At 34.6% G+C, this 19,092-nt stretch overlaps 1 protein-coding gene across 1 annotated transcript in view; it reads right to left on the reverse strand.

The window, feature by feature from the left end:
- HTR1F (5-hydroxytryptamine receptor 1F) overlaps window positions 1–13,168 on the reverse strand; it is a 96,937-nt gene extending 83,769 nt beyond the window's left edge. The window contains exon 1 of the mRNA XM_016145827.2: window positions 13,081–13,168. The gene's annotated coding sequence lies outside the window, so the exon portion shown is untranslated. The remainder of the gene's footprint in view (window positions 1–13,080) is intronic.
- Between the last annotated feature and the right edge of the window lie 5,924 nt (window positions 13,169–19,092).

The raw sequence follows: 19,092 nt of genomic DNA on the forward strand, positions 1-19,092 counted from the left end.
TTTTATATCAAGAATCTAAAATAGTCAAACTCACAGAAGCAGAGTAGAATGGTGATTGCCAGGGAAAAGGGGGAAGAGGAAATGAGAAGGTATTAGTCAAAGGGTACCAAGTTTCTTTTATAGGAAATGAAGTCATCCTAGAGATCTATTGTACAACATAGTGCCAATATTAACAATACTGTATTTCATACTTAAATATTATTACCCCCCAAAAAAATAAATAATAAAGAGGGCAAGAGAAAACTTTTGGAAGTGAGGGATACATTTATGGCATAGATTGTGGTGATGGTTTTAAAGATATATACTTATCTCCAAATTAATAAGGTTGTATGTCTTAAATATGTACAGCTTTTTGAATATCAATCATATTTCAATAACGTGGTTAAAAAAACAAAGTAGTTTCTGTAAATTATAGCAAATACTGTCAAGTAATAAGATAGGATGATGGCTAAAGATTCTTTTTTGGATTTATTAATTTGGAGGTCACAGGTGGTGTCAATAAGATAAGAGCAATTACAGGAGAATGATATCTCCCTATCCATTCAACTAAGTACTTCCTCTCAACTAAAATAATATGTTTGCAAATACTGTCCTTTCCTTAATCACATTTTCCTGTCATGTTTCAAATTTCTTAAAGGCTTAGTTCTCTGCAAATCAAACTGGAAAATTATTCCAAACCAATGCTTTGCACAGAATTAGATGGGTTAACTTATTTCTCAATGAAAATTACCTATATAATTACCTATATAACTTTTGTTTACACAATAGTAAGGGCAAAAACACCTTCAACGATATGTTGCAAAGAGGAAGGGAGGTAAGTGAAATGCTGGGGACTTCACTTTGCTTTCATAAGGAAAGCTACTAGACAATATCATCTGCCACATAACAAATTAGCTTTCCATGTATGTAATAATCAATAGCTTCTCATTTTACCTTGTAGGAATTTATAGTTTCCATCACCTTACCTCCTTGGTTAAAAATCTTCAGTGTCTCTCTGGTGATAAATTTTATAACCTCAGATCATCCGTGTATAGCTAGGTAGTTGTTTTCCTCTTCTACAAAATGAGATGATGCTTTCTTTTTAGTATTGATTTGGGAATGAAATAGAAACATATATATAAGAGCAAGTATAGTATAGTATCTTCAGTGTGTTAATTATACAGGAAATAATAATTGATTGATATGGTACCATACTATATTTGTAGTATATCTCCAAATCCTACACTAGGCTTATTTTGCATTTGTAATATATTAGGCTACTTACTTTTTAATTAAAAATATTAATCTCTTCTATTTCTGTATCAGCTCACTTTTTTTGATTCACTCACAATGTGCTCAATCTGACCATCTCTATCCATCAAAATTCTGCAAATACCATTTAAAAATGTCAGGCTTTTAAGTCTAACCTGTTTATTATAGCCAAAAGCTATTCTCTTCCATGATTTTCCATGATATGTTATTTCTACCTTTTCTAGAATTGTATATTTGTGGCAGATACCATGGGTTGGCCCACTCAATACCCCTTTCACATTCCTTGCCTTCCCTTTCTTTTACCATAGAGGTTGCAAAATGATAAGGAACAAAATCCAGTCATGGAGATTATCCATGTGCCATTGCCTCATAGCTTCTTCAAAGTTTTGTGTTTATTTTATTTTGACACTTTGTAGATGGAAAGGAAAACAAATGTAGGTATTCTTCCCCAATTCTTTCCACAGCAACTGCATTTCTTAAGAACTTTCTTCCTATATGAGAACGATTTTCAGGTATCTACATATGCGTGTAAACAACTGAGGCATGATAGTCTTCTTACTAATTATACCACATTCTGACCTCATTTTAATCCTTTCTAATGAGTAAAGACAGGAAGAAGGAAATGAGTATCACAGAAGACAAAAGAAAAATATTTATTATCTTTTTATATACCAACTACATTTTTATGTGTCTTTTAATCATCACAAGATGTCTGTGAAATAGCTTTTATTCAGAATTTTACAAGTAAATAAATTAAGGCTTAGATAAATTGGGTAATTTTGCTAAAATAACTCATAAAGAGATGAAGCTTGGATTCAAACTCACGAATTTCTGATCCTATGGTAGCAATCATTTTGAATTGTACAATATCACCTCATTCATTACTTTAAGTGTGAAAGTACATACTACCAGGCACAAGATATTCTTTACCTTTATTCATTAGGTCTTATGTAGCCTGGTAAACAGTTTTTAAAAACATGTTACAAAGATCATAGCAATAATATGCTGGAGTTGGCTCCCACTGTCTCATGAGAATCACTGGGCACATTTCTTTCCAATTCTGTGTTCAGTGACTTCACCTTGATAGTTTGAAATTGATCATGTTAAAGTATTTACACTATGAAAACTGAAAAATTCTATGAATCAGGGATTTTGCTCCCCCTACCCCAGCTGACTGTTAAGCATATACCAGAGCACCACTAACCAAAATACACTCATCTGATTCTTTAAAAGCATCTTAAAAAAATAATTTTAATATTAATCTCTTTCCTTTGCTATTACACATCTTTTAGAGACTAGTTTTCATCTGTCGGCACAAAATATCATGTTCATGTATTTTAGGCTTCAAAGATTCTATTACGAAATAAACTCATCAATTTCTTTTTCCCTCTTATTTACTCACAGCCCTTCCGTGCCCCTTTTTAACATTGCAATTTCAATGTGTAGTTGTGCCAAGAACTTCCTAGGAGACTATAGCATTTTGGAAATGATAAAGAGTTCAAACAATAGCCTATACCAATTTCTGATAGAATCCATATCAATTCCACTTGGGTATAATTCCAATTTGAATAAACATGTATTTTTCTCCAAAAGAATAAAAAATCAAGAAATTATCATTGTCAAAAGGTGATGGCAAAACAGAAAAGAAAGAACAAGAGAATACTGAAAATTCTTTGGTGCAGGTACAATGGAACTTGATATTTATGGCAGCTGATTAAAAAAATAAGGTGAGGGGAATATTTTTCCTTTTAATAGAGAAAAATATTCAGACTGAGTATCAAGATTAGGTAAAAAATAAAATCTAATAATATTTTGATTGTAAGAAAAACCCAAATATAAAATGACACAGGCCAACAAACTTTAGGCATATGTAAAGAAAGGAAGGATAATAAGGCTAATACCAGAAAAGGTAAATTCAATGAAAAAAGAATAAAATAAATTTCACATAAGAAAACCAGACAATCATATATCTTTAAGTTCTCAATAATCAAACACCACTATATACAAATAACCATAAGGTGGATGTTCAATGAGAAAAGCCAAATACAATCGTAGAAGGAGACTTTAATAAATCTCTATAAATCATTGACAGATAAATCATATAAAATAACAAAAATATAGAAGTGATCAATGTCATGCTGAATTTTAGTGTTGTATGCAGCACATAATTCACTGTTTTTCAAGAATGTTGTGGAATTTCACATAAGTCGAACATATTTAAACCAAAAAGAAAACCTTACTTAGGCATCTCAAATAGAAATCATGATGGCCATATTTTCTATCTACAATACAATAATAAACATAAGCATCGACTGAAAATATTTAAACACAAAAACTCCAAACCCTATCACTTATAACAGCTCCTTCATACTTTTGAGTCAAAGAGAAATATTAGAATGCAATGGTACACTATTCGGTTTATATTATTAAAAAATAATATGTAGCAATTCTAATAAAATAGCTCTAAAAATATGATTGTATACTATTAATTTGCTTAAAACATTAAACAGACAAAATTTTAGATTCAAAATACATTATTGCCTACTTTAAATAGCCAAGATCAACTAAAAGTCTATTCATAGTAACAAGAATTTAGCAAATTATATTAAAGACACATGAATAAAAATAAGTGAATTTTCTGTGAACTAGCTATAATTGAAAGGAGATTTTTTTTAAAAATCACCATTTATATTAATATTTTATAACTTAAAATACCTAGAAAAACCCAAACAAAAAAATGTGTGGAACCCATCCATCATTTATAAACTTCTTTGACACACATAAAATAAGTCCTAAATGAAATGAGAGATTTCATATTCTTCCATGGGAAATTCTGTCAGTCCTTTTGCATTATTTTTTTTTTTTACTCAAAATGCTATTCTAATAAAATTCTTAACTTTTTTGATATCTCACAAAATTATCTATGTTCACTGAGAGGCAACAAATAGGAAAGAATAAAAGTTTAGAGAATGATAAAATTTTAGAGAATGAAAAAAAACCTTGCCCTAAAGTTACTAAAATATTATAAAATTTACAATATTTAGAAGTAGTTCACATCTGCTGCAACAATTGGGAGAGAAAATATTTAACTAAACTTATCACTGCAAACAGAAACACCTAGGAGATGATAAATTTAATATTTGATACTAGTGGAGATGGAATAATTTTTCAAGATAGGGTATTAGGATGATAAGCTAACTCTTTAGTAAAAAGATCAAGCCAGCAACTCATCATAGATGATATGTAAAAATAAATTACAGCTTCATCAAAGAGCTAATAATAAAGTAAATAAGCCCATTAAAATTGGAAAATATGAACAAATATTCAACTAATCTTGGGATGAAAAGTTGTAAATTTAGAAATTTTCAAAACAATTTCTGGTTTCATGAAACTAAGATCAAATGGAAGTAAAAAAAATGAAATGTTGAACTAACTACATAAAATTTAAACTTATATGCTATGAATAATTACCATGAACAAGTTCCAAGAGATCAACAAATGGGAAAATTTGCAATATATGACAGATATAGCTTTGGAAAAACATAAACATGTCTATAGTAATATGAGCAAAACTGACAGGAGAAATTCAAATGACTATAAAGACGAAAAATATTCAACCCTATAGGTAATCAAATGAAAACTGTATTGAATATATAATTTTGACCATCAATTCCACAAAAAATTGTTAAAAACTAAGATTTTTATTTTAGTCTTTAAGTAGTTTTATATAATCATATTTTCAATAATGAGAAAAATGTTACTAGAATAAAATCACATTTTTGTATATTGGAAACGTCTGTAAAGTGAGTAATATGAAAGAAAATACATTTTAAATATAAAGTTTGCAATTTATTTTTGTTTTGAATCTAACAATGAAAATGGTAAAATGCATCTTAAAAAGAAATCTAGAGGAGGATGAAGTTTGCTTTTCCTCAAATACTTTACAATTGAAGGCCAGCATATTCTATATTTGAAAGATGATTGGATTGAGATGAAATGTGGTTTTGTGCCCCTAGTTCCACCATTTACGAGTCCCCAGCTGTAGGACAAACCATTTAGTTTCTGGGAATCACTTCCATCTTCCACAAAATGGAGCTCATCATTTGTGTCTGGATGTAAAAATAAAATGTAATAATACCTTGGAATGCACTGTAAAAATAATTCTTCTCGAGCCATTATGACTATAGTCATGGAATTATGTATATGTATTCTAACTTTGCCAATTATTCTTCTACTTACTCAAGTAGTTTGTATCTAGGGCAGGAGCATTCCTTCTACTTTTAATTTAGTGAGTTCCGAATACCATTTTTGCATACTCTAGGTGATCATAAATATATTCATTTAGAAAGTACTTACTTTCCTCCTGTTTAAGTATGAATTGTGCATATTTGTATCATATCAAATTAGATGCTTTTCTGAGAAAATGGATGTTCCAGTGTGCGAAACTAGTTTTAGTGTAACCTTCTCTAGCCACTGCAGAATTACTGTCTATCTGCAATTTTACAATGGTGTGATGCATTTATAAAACTTTAAAAAAAAGACTTGATAGATTTTCTCCACTTAGGAGGTCCTGAGATAGCAATGATGTTTAATGAGAGGTTGCAACTACTTTTAGTGAAAGATTGTACTGAGAAGATGAGCATAGAAAAAAAAAACTTGCATTTAAATTAAATCTTGGGAAACTTCTTTAGGAAAAAAATACAGTTTGTCAGCATTTTAACCCATTCATTTGAACGCCCTTTCCGGGGTTATGACTATGAAGGAAAGAATATTAGTTTCTCTCTTCTGATATCATTGAGAGCTACTGGCAGCTGACTGAACCTAACCAGGAAAAGGGGAAAGAAAGATCCACAAGTGAATTTAATATAAAATGGTTCTTTGAGCATTTGAAATTCAGGGTCCTTTTCTGAAAACAGAAAGGATCCAAATCATACAGTCCAGACTTTGATTATGAAAGGTAAGAATAGAGAGCTCCAGGGCTTTTATTTCGGCTAGAATTATAAAGATTGAAGAGTCCTTGCCGTATCAAGTACAGCTGCCAAGATTCCAAAGAACAGCTAAAAGATAGCTTAAATTATTAGTGCTGTGTTGCAGTGGCTGCACTGAATTATATGCAGACAAAATGTTGAAATGACCACATTCCAAATCTGGAACTCATTATTTCAAATGTTTTTAATAGGAATACATGAAAATATGTGACTAATTATTCATTGTTACTTGTGCCACATAACTAAGCCACCCTTGTTTGTAAGCATGAGCCAAATTACTCTTCCTGAAATTACCTTAGCTATTAACACAGTAGTCGGGAACCTTACTTGCTATAGTTATTAGAAAATAAAATTATATTTTATCTACTTTTAAAAATATTACAAATACCTTGAAAAACAAAGTATTATAAGACCAAAATATAACTATAAAACTAGGGCTTTTCATGGCTTGATATTTGAACATAACTTTGACTGTTTTAACGCATATGCTAGTTTCCAATTATACACAACATATCTCAGAGAAAATTGTATTTAATTAATTCCTACTATGAGTTAATACACTGTTAATCAACTGCTATATATTAATTGCAAGTTGGAGAAATGACACAAAAAGTGAAGTTGAAACTAGAGTCAAAGACCTTTGTATCTTGGATGAAGTTGAAAGTTAAACATTCGAAAAAGATGAATAACTCTTGATTTAATTGAGATATTTTTGCCCAACATAAGGTGACATAGTTTTAAAATAGTTGAAAGACTGATATAAGGAAAATGGACCATATATTGTCCATTTCAAAAAATGTAGAAATGACTACAGGAATGATAATTTATGTTGTATAAAAAATAAAGGTATTAAATACTAAAGTGGGTTATTCAGTGAGATTGTATAATTTTTTTCCCTTAAACTTTAGATGGGTGAGTCTTTGGAGGCAGGATTTTAGTCTTTTTCTTCTCTCTTTCCCCAGACTAAGTGAACCATAGGTACAAAGGGCTTCACAAGGACACTTCTCTTACTCTCGCGGTGCCTCAGGTAAAAACACCTGCAAACAAGCCGTGGCACTGAACACTTAGCAAATACCCTTGGGTGGGAATGATTTTCTAAAACTTGTTTCATAAATTTCTTTTTCTCTGTTTCATTTTTGGCTCTCTCTATCTATGGCATTTTACTCTTTCAAACTATTTCATAAAATTAAAGGGCCAAAAAACTCAAAGACGCTTCCTAACATAATCTTCTGTACTCAGTTTCTGAGACAAATGGCTATTTTTCTTATATAATAAAAGTTTAAGGGAAAAAAATTATACAATCTCACTGAATAACCCACTTTAGTATTTAATACCTTTATTTTTTATACAACATAAATTATCATTCCTGTAGTCATTTCTACTTTTTTTTGAAATGGACAATATATGGTCCATTTTCCTTATATCAGTCTTTCAACTGAAACCATAGTAGCTGATGAAATTATTTTATAAGAAAGTTTAGGAAGGATTCCTAACTCCCAAAGGTGAGCTTCAATGACTTCATTAATTGACAAAAATTATCTGCAACTATTTATACCTATGTGTATTTTTTTCTGGGAAGATATATCATAGTTGTTTTTTGTTTGTTTGTTTTGGTTTTAGATTCTCAAAAGGATCTTTGACTAAAAGAGAATAAGAACAATGGAGTGAAAGGAGAAGAAAACTAAAGACAGACTGTGGAAGTGAGTCACCAAATGAATGGAGAAGTAAAATTTAAAGATATAGAAATTGGACCGAGAGAGCGTTGCATTGACTTTCTTCAAGAGGAAGAAAGACATCTTTGATTCTAAGGAAAGAGAAGGGATGTGTGGTTAATGGTTAACTTTGTCAAATGCTCCTACATAGATCAGTGAGCTAATAGGTTTCAGTAGTCTCTGATTTAATAATATAGTAACCATTGCCAGAACAGTTTCATGGAGTGCTGGGTGTGGAAGCCAGGCTGTGGTGGGCAAGGAGTTAAGGGAAGGGAAGAAGAGAGTGACAAGAAATAAAAATTAGTTTTTTCTAGAAGCTGGCTGTGAAAAGGAGAAATGAAATAGGAGACTAGCTATAGGGGGAATTCACTCCTCCTCCCCCAATAAAGCCATGAGAGGCTTTTCTGTTTGCTTCTTTTAAGGATAGATGTGATATGATCTTAATAATACACTTAAATGATGGAGTTAAATAAAAAAAGAGATTAAAGTTGCAAGTGATAAAAAGAATGATTTCTAAGCAAAGTTCAGATTGGAGAGGGGCAGTTGTGGAATCCAGATCAGTGAGAGAGGTCAGTTTGATTATAACATTGGAGAGAAGGAGACGAATATGCAGGAGTTAGAACTGGCAAAGGAGCTTTGTTCCTGAGAGTTTCTAAACTCCCAGTAAAGAAGAATCCATTTGAGAGTGAAAGGAGCCAGGGGTGGAGACAGAGTTATGTTTGAGAAGTGTGGCAAGCTGTGCTCCAGCTTCCTAAGACAACCAATGGACAGATAAGATTTGATGAGATGCTAAGGGTCTAAGTGACATTAGAACTAAGACTTTACAGTAGCACTGACTGGAATAGTTTATATAAACATCCCAGGTGGCACTTAGCTTTAGGAATGCAGGAGGCCGACCAAAGAACTGATCCAGATCTGGGAGTTTGTAGAAAAAGACTCTGTCTCTAGTGATACTAGATTCCCCCCTCAGTGGTACCTGGAAGGCCATTCCCCTACTACTTATTGAAAAATTGAGCTCCCATAGTTGTCCTCATTAGTTCTTTATCATTGACTTTCCCTTCTGTTCCATTGATTCTTACTGGTCTAATTCCAGATGTTAACAGCTCCCATTTAAAAAAAAAAGTTCATGGCCTACTCTATCTACCTTTAATACTCTTCTTGAAAACTTCTTGAAAAAGTTATTTTATAGAGTATTCACTTCCTTACCTCCTAATCTTTCTTTTCTCTTGCTATTATTTTAAGTTAAATTTTTTTTCAGTTTTATGTATAAAGTTTTGTTTGGCATTTTGAATAGCTAATCCAATGTGCACATAATTCAAATGTATTTAAGTATATACAAGAGTTAATCTCTCTCTCCCATTATTGTGCCCTACCACTCAGTTTCTGTCCTATAAGTAACCACTATTATTCTTTTTTTTTTTTTTTTTGTAGGGGGTTATACTTTCATATGTAGGCTAATTTTTCTTTATTCTTTAGTAAGTGATAACATATCATGTGTATTGTATTGCAACTTTTTCTCCTTCATATTGATGATCTTTTCATATTAGTACATAGAAAGCTGCCTTAATGATTTTAACAGCCGCATAGTATTCCATTGGAGGATGTACATAGTTTATTTTGTTGTTTTCTATTTAGAGGTATTTGTTTTCAATTGTTCACTTATTTTAAAAAGCTGTTAAGAGTATCTTTGATCATCTAGTATTTTTCTTAAGTGCAAATATATCTGTAAGATAAATTCCTAATATTAGAATCACTAGGTCACCAGTCTTAGTTCAGTCCTCATTGGTCAATCTTTTGTCACTACCATTTCAATTGAAATAGCTGTTATCAGTCAAATAAAATTCCAAGGTAATTCTTTATCCTCATATAATTTAACTCTTCAGCAGCACTGGCCCTAGCTGATCATCACTTCTTCCTTCTTAAAATAGTTTCTTCTTTTGGCTTCCATTATATCACAAACTTCTGGATTTCCTCATATTTCGCTGATTATTCCTTCTTCATTTCCTTTTCTGGCTCCTACTCTTTTCAATGTCTGTATTTTGGACAGTTTAAAAGTTTTTTTTTTTTTCAGTCTGGTCCTTTTAATTCAATCTCTCCTTAAATCACTTAATGAAATCCCATTACTCTAAATACTATTTATACATTGATGATTCGCACATTTTTATCTCTTTTCCTCTGTGCTCTGTCCCAACTATCCATATGATGCCTACACCTGAATATCTGAGAGGTTGCTCAAAACCTAAATGCTTCTCCTTATTCATATATCAGTCAGTGGCAACTGCATTCTTCCAGTTGCTCTGCTCATAAATCTAGGCATGAGCTGTGATTCCTTTCTTTCTGTTAGCAACCACATGTAATACATTATCAAGTCTTGCCACCTCTACTTCTAAATATGTGCAGGATTTGGCCACTGCTCACTCTCTCTACTGCTATCACTCTACTTAAAGTGAGGCTAGGAAACTCTAGTAGCTTCCTAACAGCCTCCTTACTTACCTTTTTGTTTTTCAACAGATTATCTTGACACACTAGCAAGAGTATCTTAGTAAACAGTTTCTCACTAGAAATGCTTTAATGGCTTTCTATTATACATAGAAGAAAATGGAAACTCCCTACCATGAGTTAAAAGGCCACTTATTACTTCTGAGAGGAAACACCATCAATGAATTGGAGAAATTATCAGATCAATACAGTGCCCCCTCTTAACTAACTCATGTGCATTTATTGATATAGTTTATGCCTATTTATGTTCATTCCTAGGCTCTGAAATATTTCTCCTTGTACCTTATTCAGGTGGAAGTAATTACTTTGTTACAGATGCCAATTCTGAGTTTCCCTACTACACTTCGTTTTTCATTTTTAGAATATATAGTAGTATTTCTTGCCCGTGTTATTTAAGACCTAGGGAATGAAAAGGCAAGGTTTCCCACGGCGGGGCACAGGAGTTGTGGTTCTATACCGGATCACTACAGATGCTTCCCTAGGGGTCTTGGGGACTCCATCACCTAAGGATTATCAATGTGTTCAGTCAAAGGCAATCAGGAAACAACACACAACATCTTATTTACTCTGCCTCAAAAAAAAAAAAAATCCCTCTAACCTTCTAAATTAATACTTTAAAAACAGGTATCCTGCCATGTCTTACAAATATTACCATGTCTATGTTGTTCTACATTAGCCATTTACTACTAATCGACTAGACAGTATCCTTAAAAAATCGTTGAAACAATTTCAGTAATAGTTAATCAAATTCAAAAGGAACATTTATTAGGTAAGAAAATTCAAATTATTGCTCCTCTCATTTCCAATTAAGAATTTTTAGAATTTTGCAAGTCTCCAAAAAGAGATATGTACCCAATTTTAAATTAAAAACAAAAAGTTTTCTAAGAAAGGTGTGTTGTATTATTTTTGTTATCAGCTTTATGGCAGTCTTTATAAGAATATGGCTAAGAACTTCATAAAACAAATTAAGCATTACAATTATTTATATAAAACAATGAAAAAGCTTTCTTTACAAATATGCTACTGCTAAATCCCAGTCATCTATAAAATTTGCCTAATGAGGCAAAGTGGTAAAAATTGCATTATTCTTCAAATCTTCATTCCAATAGAGCTCTTTATACACTGTTGAAAGGGAACAACCCCTTGATACAACTTCAGATCATTATCTCTGCAAGGAGCCTCAGTGGATGAGGTTTGGCAAATGATTTATACTAGCCAAAATGGTGGGGCAGTGGGAGGGGGAGGTGGCATACTAAAATTTCTTGGGCAAAACAAGTTATTTTCCATATTTGGGAACTCCTAAGCTAATACCAGGCAAGTACAATATTTGTTCTAGAAATATCTGAGTTTAATGAACAATCTACCCAAAGCATAGAAAACCACTTCTTAATGGAAACAGTGAAAAATTATTTTCATTGCCAAGGCTGACCCTGACACAAATTTAAATGGAGTGGAAGGGAGCAAGAACTACACTATCTTTGGAGGAGACACAAAGTGATGATGCTTGAACCTGCTTATGTGTTTGGAGAGGGAAAAGGGAAAGAGGAGGAACAGCAATTGTAAGCCCAGAGGAATGACATAGTCTTCTTCAGGTTTTCTTTAGCTGTTGACACTCCTACTTGATGAGCGAAAATCAGCCAGCTCCAGGTCCAGTCCGCCTCCCTCCACAAACACATAAACAAAATGGGGCAACTCAAACTGAAGGACCATTAGATTGTGGATCACCAAATCAAATTTCAAAGATTTATATGTAAGTGGAACCTGAGTGAAACTTATTTTGAATTTGTTTCATTTTTCCGGTTGAGTACATAGATATTCCAGAAAAACTGAGGGGAGAGGAGGATGAACACTCTGCTCGTGTTATCTTAAATGTTCACTTAAACCAGTTTGACTATACTACAATTATAAAGGTTCCTGGGATGTACTTTACACACAGAAAATGAAGTTCTCAAAATACGTGGCAGCGAGCTTTCTGTCCCCATCCAGTGCCCTATCAGAGCCACCTCTAAGTGCAAACGGAAATAACCCCAAACCCAAATCCAGCATTTGGGGCACCCAAAATATTAAACTACATATGTATTTTTTTTCTCTTGCCGCTTCCATTTCATTTTTTAACTTTCTGGGGACACAACTACTGCTCTCCCAGCTCCTTTGGGGACAGGAACCCTGACTATGAACGCTCACTCGGATCCCCTTTTCTCTGCTCAATCGCCCTTCCAAATAGGAGGGTGCCTTCCTTGGATGTCCAGGACCTGCGGCAGTGTAGGCACGTTGCAGCCTCAGGGTGGAAGCTCTCTGCTGCCCTTTTTCCTCAGCGATTTCTACCCGCGGGAAATCAAGTTAGAATAACTGCAACCCTTTCCCGATCTACCTATCTGCCCAGCTCCTCATTTATCTTATAATTTCCCCCCAGAATCCTTTCCAGATTCCACCAAGGGTGGATTCGAAGACTCTGGGTCTTTCCGGCGCTGTATTCTGACCCGTGCCCCGTCTCTCTCACCCTGGAGACTCTTCAAACCAGGATGGCCGGGAGTCTGCGCTCTAAGGGAGGCGTCTCCCGCTCCCTCCTCCCGCCACCCCTCGCCCTTGCGCCAAGGCCGTGCCCCTCCCTCCTTCTGAGTTTGTCCCACCTGCTCCGCCCAGGACCACGCCTGCTCCTTGCAACTTCGCTCCGAGGGAGCTGAGGTTGTGGACGGAACGGGGAAGGACAATTCTTGAATTCCAGCGCTGCTCGTTCTCCCCAGAGTGTCGAAAAGGACTTTGCACCTGCCCCTCAGGTCTTTCCCTCCTTCCGAGAGCAGGCGCTGCCCGGGGCTCCCCGGTTCCCTTCCCACCTGCGTGCCGGTCGCGGACGCCGCGCGCTCTCCCTTGCTGGGAGCAGAGCCGCACACTCACGGTGAGCGCTACACCGCAGAGGTCTGGAGAGGGAAAGATGCCCACCTAGGTCCAAAGTGGGCTGGCAGGGGCGGCCGTGCGGGGCGCCAGCCGCGGTCGTGTGGTGCGTTCCCGTGCTCCCAAGGCCGCCGAGCTAGCTGCGCGCTGAGGAACTGGGGCGCCGGGTGGGTACCAAGCGCTGGCAGGCCGTCTGAGGCCCGGGGATCGCCACCACCGCTAACGCTCCTCTCTTCTTGCCTTCATCTCTTCCTTCCTTCTACACCCTTCTCTCATTGTGCTTCGCTCACTTTTTCCCCCCTCCTCCCTCTTCTCTCAGACGTCTCCTCCCTCCCTTCCACTGATGCGTGGAGAAGGACGGGGGAGGGAAAAAGTCCTGTCTCTTTAACTTGAATGATACCTTGGAGATTATCTGTTCGTGGAATCTGGAAATGACGTTAACAACCTTTTTGAAAGCATCTAGAATAAAACTGTTTTAGTCTTTTTTTCTTTTCATCTTTGCATCTCCTTCCCAGTGTGGCTCTTTGCGTCCGCTTAGGTGGCTAGGATTGAGGAGAGGTCAGATAAGGAAAGGGAGAGAGAGTTAGAGGTAGCAGTCTTCGGAAGTGGGCTTTAGAACCAGTCGCCTTGAATGAGCTCAGAGATCTGTTTATTAGCAATTTCACAAATCAGGCATTTACTGAAAAATAAATGAGCTTAGAGGTGAGACAAGACAGACAGGCAGGGTAATGGGGACAGGGTTCATTAGAGGCTCTATTCTAAGGCATCCATTGTGGTTTGCTATGGAAATGACTTAGAATACATCTCTAGTGTTTTAATCAGTATTTGACCTTGAAAAAATACTTGATCTTTTCCTGCTACTAGCTTTAAATCTCCCCCACCCCCACCCCGGACTAATGTATTATTCCCCAGTAGAGTCCCTTCAGCTGTACCCTACCAAGAACTCCACAAATCTGTTTGGACTGACCCTGTTTTGGTGCATCTTGAAAGGTGGCGATTTTCCAGCGCTGAAACAGATCTCCAGTGCTGGGAAGGGTGGGACAGCATTTTTGTACAGAGCACCACCGTCACAGTCCACAGGTTGACCCTGTTTCACCCTGGGCCTGACTGTTCTTGAACCATTTTTATACCAGAAAAGAGTGCCTGTCACTGAAGATCCTTTCTGCTCGCTTACCTCCCAATACTTTTTGCTGTCCAAAGACAATCTTATATAAATCTCCTTTGTAGACTAAACCTGTAAACACTAAACATAATATTTGGCACTTAATGCTCAAGAAATGATAGCTGAATTGTTATGGCTAATGACTTCAGATTATCAATAACATTTTCTTCATGTTTTTTTTTTTTCTCACATAATTCTTAAACTTTGATTCCCTGTGCCATGATTTGCACAGTTCCAGCTCTTGTCATTTCTAAATATCTGACTATGTGATTATAGCTTCTCATTTAGTAAAGCATTATAAAAATAATCCAAGAGGAAGTCAAGATTGATAACTTTCCTAGTAGAATACATATTCTAGGGGAATAGTAATTTCCCTAGAAGATATAATATTGACTACCTCGATTTTACAGTTTAAATTAGAGTAATTCTTAACAAATATTAGAGATGACAATCCATGTTTATACCACCTCAAGAAGTAGTTAGGAATGTATTCACCTTCTACATAAAGGGATATTTCCAGATCCATGTTTGGACTTGGAATCGAAGTTAACAATTCTATAGTACGTATAGGAAGATATGGGAAAGACAATACCTATGATGCAAAGGGGATTTAAATTTCAAATGTTTCTCCTATTGCTACTGCAGTAAAAAAAATTGCTGAGGTATCAATCATGAAAATTCACCTAGTATTGCTGCAAGAAGACGTTGTGCCCTAGAGATGTTCCACTTGATATTCAGTACACAGATATTCAACAGCAGGCAAGACATAGTCATAAGGCTCAGCATGGGTTACTCTGAGTAAGTACAGGATGAGTAACTAGGCTGTTTCTTGAGTTATCTTATTATATTTTAGAAGCCTCAATCTCAGTGAGAAAGAGACCAAGAATCTCAGTCAGTTTTTAAGTTCACTGGCTTTTAAGTCATTTAGGATGAATGAGATCATCACAGACAAGTTCTTTTTGAAAGCTTAGGTGACAGATCTAGAAAGTGTCAGTACTTAAAGGTCTTGTTTGTTTTTCATCTTACGTGTATGGGGACACATGTATTTATAGGCAAGACACTAATAGTCTATTCCTTGAGCTTTTGCCAGAAAGTAGATTTTCATTCAGGACAAATTGCACTATTTTGATAATATTGATCTCAATTTACGACTAAGTGTAAATTCCTCCCCTTTTTTCCCAGTTAAGCTGAATATATTAATAACTATAAAAGCCAGCTAAAAAGTGCAAAGTTAAGAAAAAAGCTGAGAAGTTGTAAAATGATGTTAGTGAAGACAGAATTAACCACAGTATAGGCATAAATAATTTAACCTTTTCCTAATGGCTTGTGCTTTTCTTGTGTTATTTGCTTAACTACAAAATCTTAACCTAACTTCATAAACCTCACAAGCAAGATCCACTGACTCATTCTATCATGTCGAATGGTCACTTTTTAAGAGCATTATTTTAAGTACCATTCCCTTCTATTTTGGAAAAAACACTGCAGAGTAAACAAAATATTGATGATCAAATAATTGACCTCTCCCTAAGTTTATAGGGAAAGCAGTTTTATTTTTTGGTAATAATTCAGATTGACTTTATTCATTCATTAAATTCATCAGGTAAGTGTTCAGATCTTTTAGAAGTCAAATAGAAAGCTTTGAAGAGTTTGAATAAATATAATTTACAGTTTCATAATATGCAGGGAAAAACTTGATTTAGAAATAATCACTATCATATAATAATGCTTATTTTTTTGTAAGTAGAAAATATGCATGGGCAACTGAGAGAATATTCTCATATCTTAAACACTGACAGAACATTTGGGTTCTTTAAAATGCTTTTCCCATAAACTTAGGGAGAGGTCAATTATTTGATCATCAATATTTAGTTTACTCTGCGGCGTTTTTTCCAAAATTGAAGGGAATGGTACTTAAAATATGCCCCTAAAAAGTGACCTTTTGATGTGATTTAGATTGGTTCTTTTAAAAAAAATCATTAAAATTCTCATTCAAGTTAGCTAAATTTATGTCATTTTTAAAGCATGGAATGTGATGTAGCAGAAAGACTACTTAATTAGAAGTTTCCAGGTCCGTTGCTATGAAACAACCTTATCATAGGTGAATAGTAGCACGATTAGTTCATTAAGAGGATAGTAAACAAGATAAACTCAAACTCTTAATTGATATTCTCCAATGTTTCCACATTGTTCTGTGGTTCCATAACTGAAAAAATTGCAGCATGGTATTTTGCATACAGTAATATGTAATAAGGTTGGGCAAAAACTTGAAGACTGTATGATATGTAAAAATGAGTGGTTACCAAGTCTACTGTGATGGCATAATAACAAAATAACTGCTCATCAATTCAGTTAAAGAAATACTAAGAACATTTACCTACTATATAATTGAAACCACTGGCTAAAAACTTGAGTTATCTCAACAGATAGTCAATACCAATAACTCTATATCTCTTAATAATTTTGATGCTATTCTCAGTATAATTGTATTTTACTTATAGCCATTGTTTATCTTAGTCTTAATATTTTCAGTATCATTTTACAATTTCTCATTTATTCTGTATTTGGTAAGACAATAGGAAAATTGCAGTTATCTTTCTGCATTTGTGAGAAAGCTAGGCATAAAGATCACGAGGAGCTCTGAATTAGAGTTGAACTAACTTGACTCTTAATTTTGTCTAGTCATTAACCAATTTGGTGACTTAAGTAAAATGCAATTTTTCTCAGTTTCAGCTTTCTAAAATTTCATTCGGGAATAAAGCCAAATTTATTTAGCTATAGAAGTTACCCTGAGTACACTGGAATATAGTATATGAACTTTCATAGATAGGGTAAAGTATTACACAGCAGAATGTTAACTTTGTATGAAGAAAGTTAGCAATAAGATCAGAACAAAATCATTAGGTTTTAACACTTAATGAGATACCTTCAAGATTGCCAGTTTTTTTTCTGTATCAGAATATTATCATGTCAACACATATAAACCAAATTTTAAAGTGAAGATATTTTGTAGAAGTATAATTTGAACTGCACAGCCTCTGAACAGCCAGATAGGTGCTTTGCATGCATTCGTACCAGTGAGTACTCAACCAATTGGAATACTGAAAGGCAACACTGAAAAAAAACCAGTATGTAGTTAAGATATATAGCTCTTTCTCTCTTATCCTCACAATGTCCTGATTTTTTTTTTACATAGATTTAGTTATGAGATAATGCCAATGAAAACTAGGATGCTTTTGAAAAATAAAGGTAAAATCTTATACCAGGTCAGTACTTAATAATATATAAAAGAGCCTTTACTCAGATTAAGGTCTACTCTTGGAAATATACTGGGACAAAAAAAGAGATTCAGAGTGTTTTAAAAAAGGAATAAAATCCCAAAACAATTAGCCATTAGAATATTGACCAATATGTGTCCTTGATAGAGAACAAATAGTGATTATTTAAAAAATAATATATAAATAATATATTTATTCTATCTCTATATATTGATAAATCCATATTAATTAAATGAAGTTCCCAAATGGTATTTTTAAATTAATTTTTAATTATTTTTAAATTAAGTTTATTGGGGTAACATTGGTTAATATAATTATATAATTTTCAGGTATACATTATAATTTGACGTTTGTATATTCTATTGTGTGTTTACCACCCAAAGTCCAGTTTCCTTCAGCTACCCTATATTTGATCCCTTTTACCTACTTCACTCTCCTCCTAGCCCCCTATATTTGACCCTCTTTACCCGTCAGCCTTCCCCTTCCTCTCCCACCCCCTAACCTCTGGTAATCACTAGTTTGTAGTCCATGTCCATGAGTCTCTGTTTGTTTGTCCTCTTCATTTGTTGCTCTTAGGTGTCTATCCCACATATAAGTGATTTTCAACTTTTTCTGTCTGGCTTATTTTGCTTAGCATGATTATCTCGAGGTCCATCCATGTTGTCACAAAGGGCAGTATTTCATCTGTTCTTATAGCTGAGTAATATTCCAATGTATATAGTACCACAGCTTCTTTAGCCAATCATCTATTGGAGGACACTTCAGTTGCTTCCATGTCCTGGCCACTGTGAATAACGCTGTTATAAACATTGGTGTGCAAATATCTTTTTGGATATGGATTTTCAAGTCTTTGGGGCAAATATCCAGTAGAGGGATTGCTGGATCATATGGTAAATCAAGTCTTAGTTTTTTGAGGAAATTCCATACTATTTTTCGTAGGGGCTGTACCACCAGCAGTGTATGAGGGGTCTTTTTCCTCCGCATCATCTCCAGCATTTGTTTTTACTTGTCCTGTCGATGATAGCTGTTCTAACAGGTGTGAGACGATATCTCATTGTGGTTTTGATTTATATTTCCCTAGGAGCTAGCAATGTTGAGCATCTTTTCATATATTTGTTGGTCATTTGTATATCCTCTAGGGAGAAGTGTCTGTTCAGGTCCTCTGCCTATTTTTTGGTTAGATTGCTTGTTTTTTTTGTTGTTATTGAGTTGTATGAGTTCTTTGTATATTTCGAATATTAGACACTTATCAGAGACATTGCATGCAAATGTATTTTCCCATTTGAATGGTTGTCTCTTTACCTTGTTGATGA

The sequence above is a fragment of the Rousettus aegyptiacus genome, unplaced genomic scaffold, assembly GCF_014176215.1.
Source record: "Rousettus aegyptiacus isolate mRouAeg1 unplaced genomic scaffold, mRouAeg1.p scaffold_m13_p_4, whole genome shotgun sequence".
NCBI classification, from domain to species: Eukaryota; Metazoa; Chordata; class Mammalia; order Chiroptera; family Pteropodidae; genus Rousettus; species Rousettus aegyptiacus.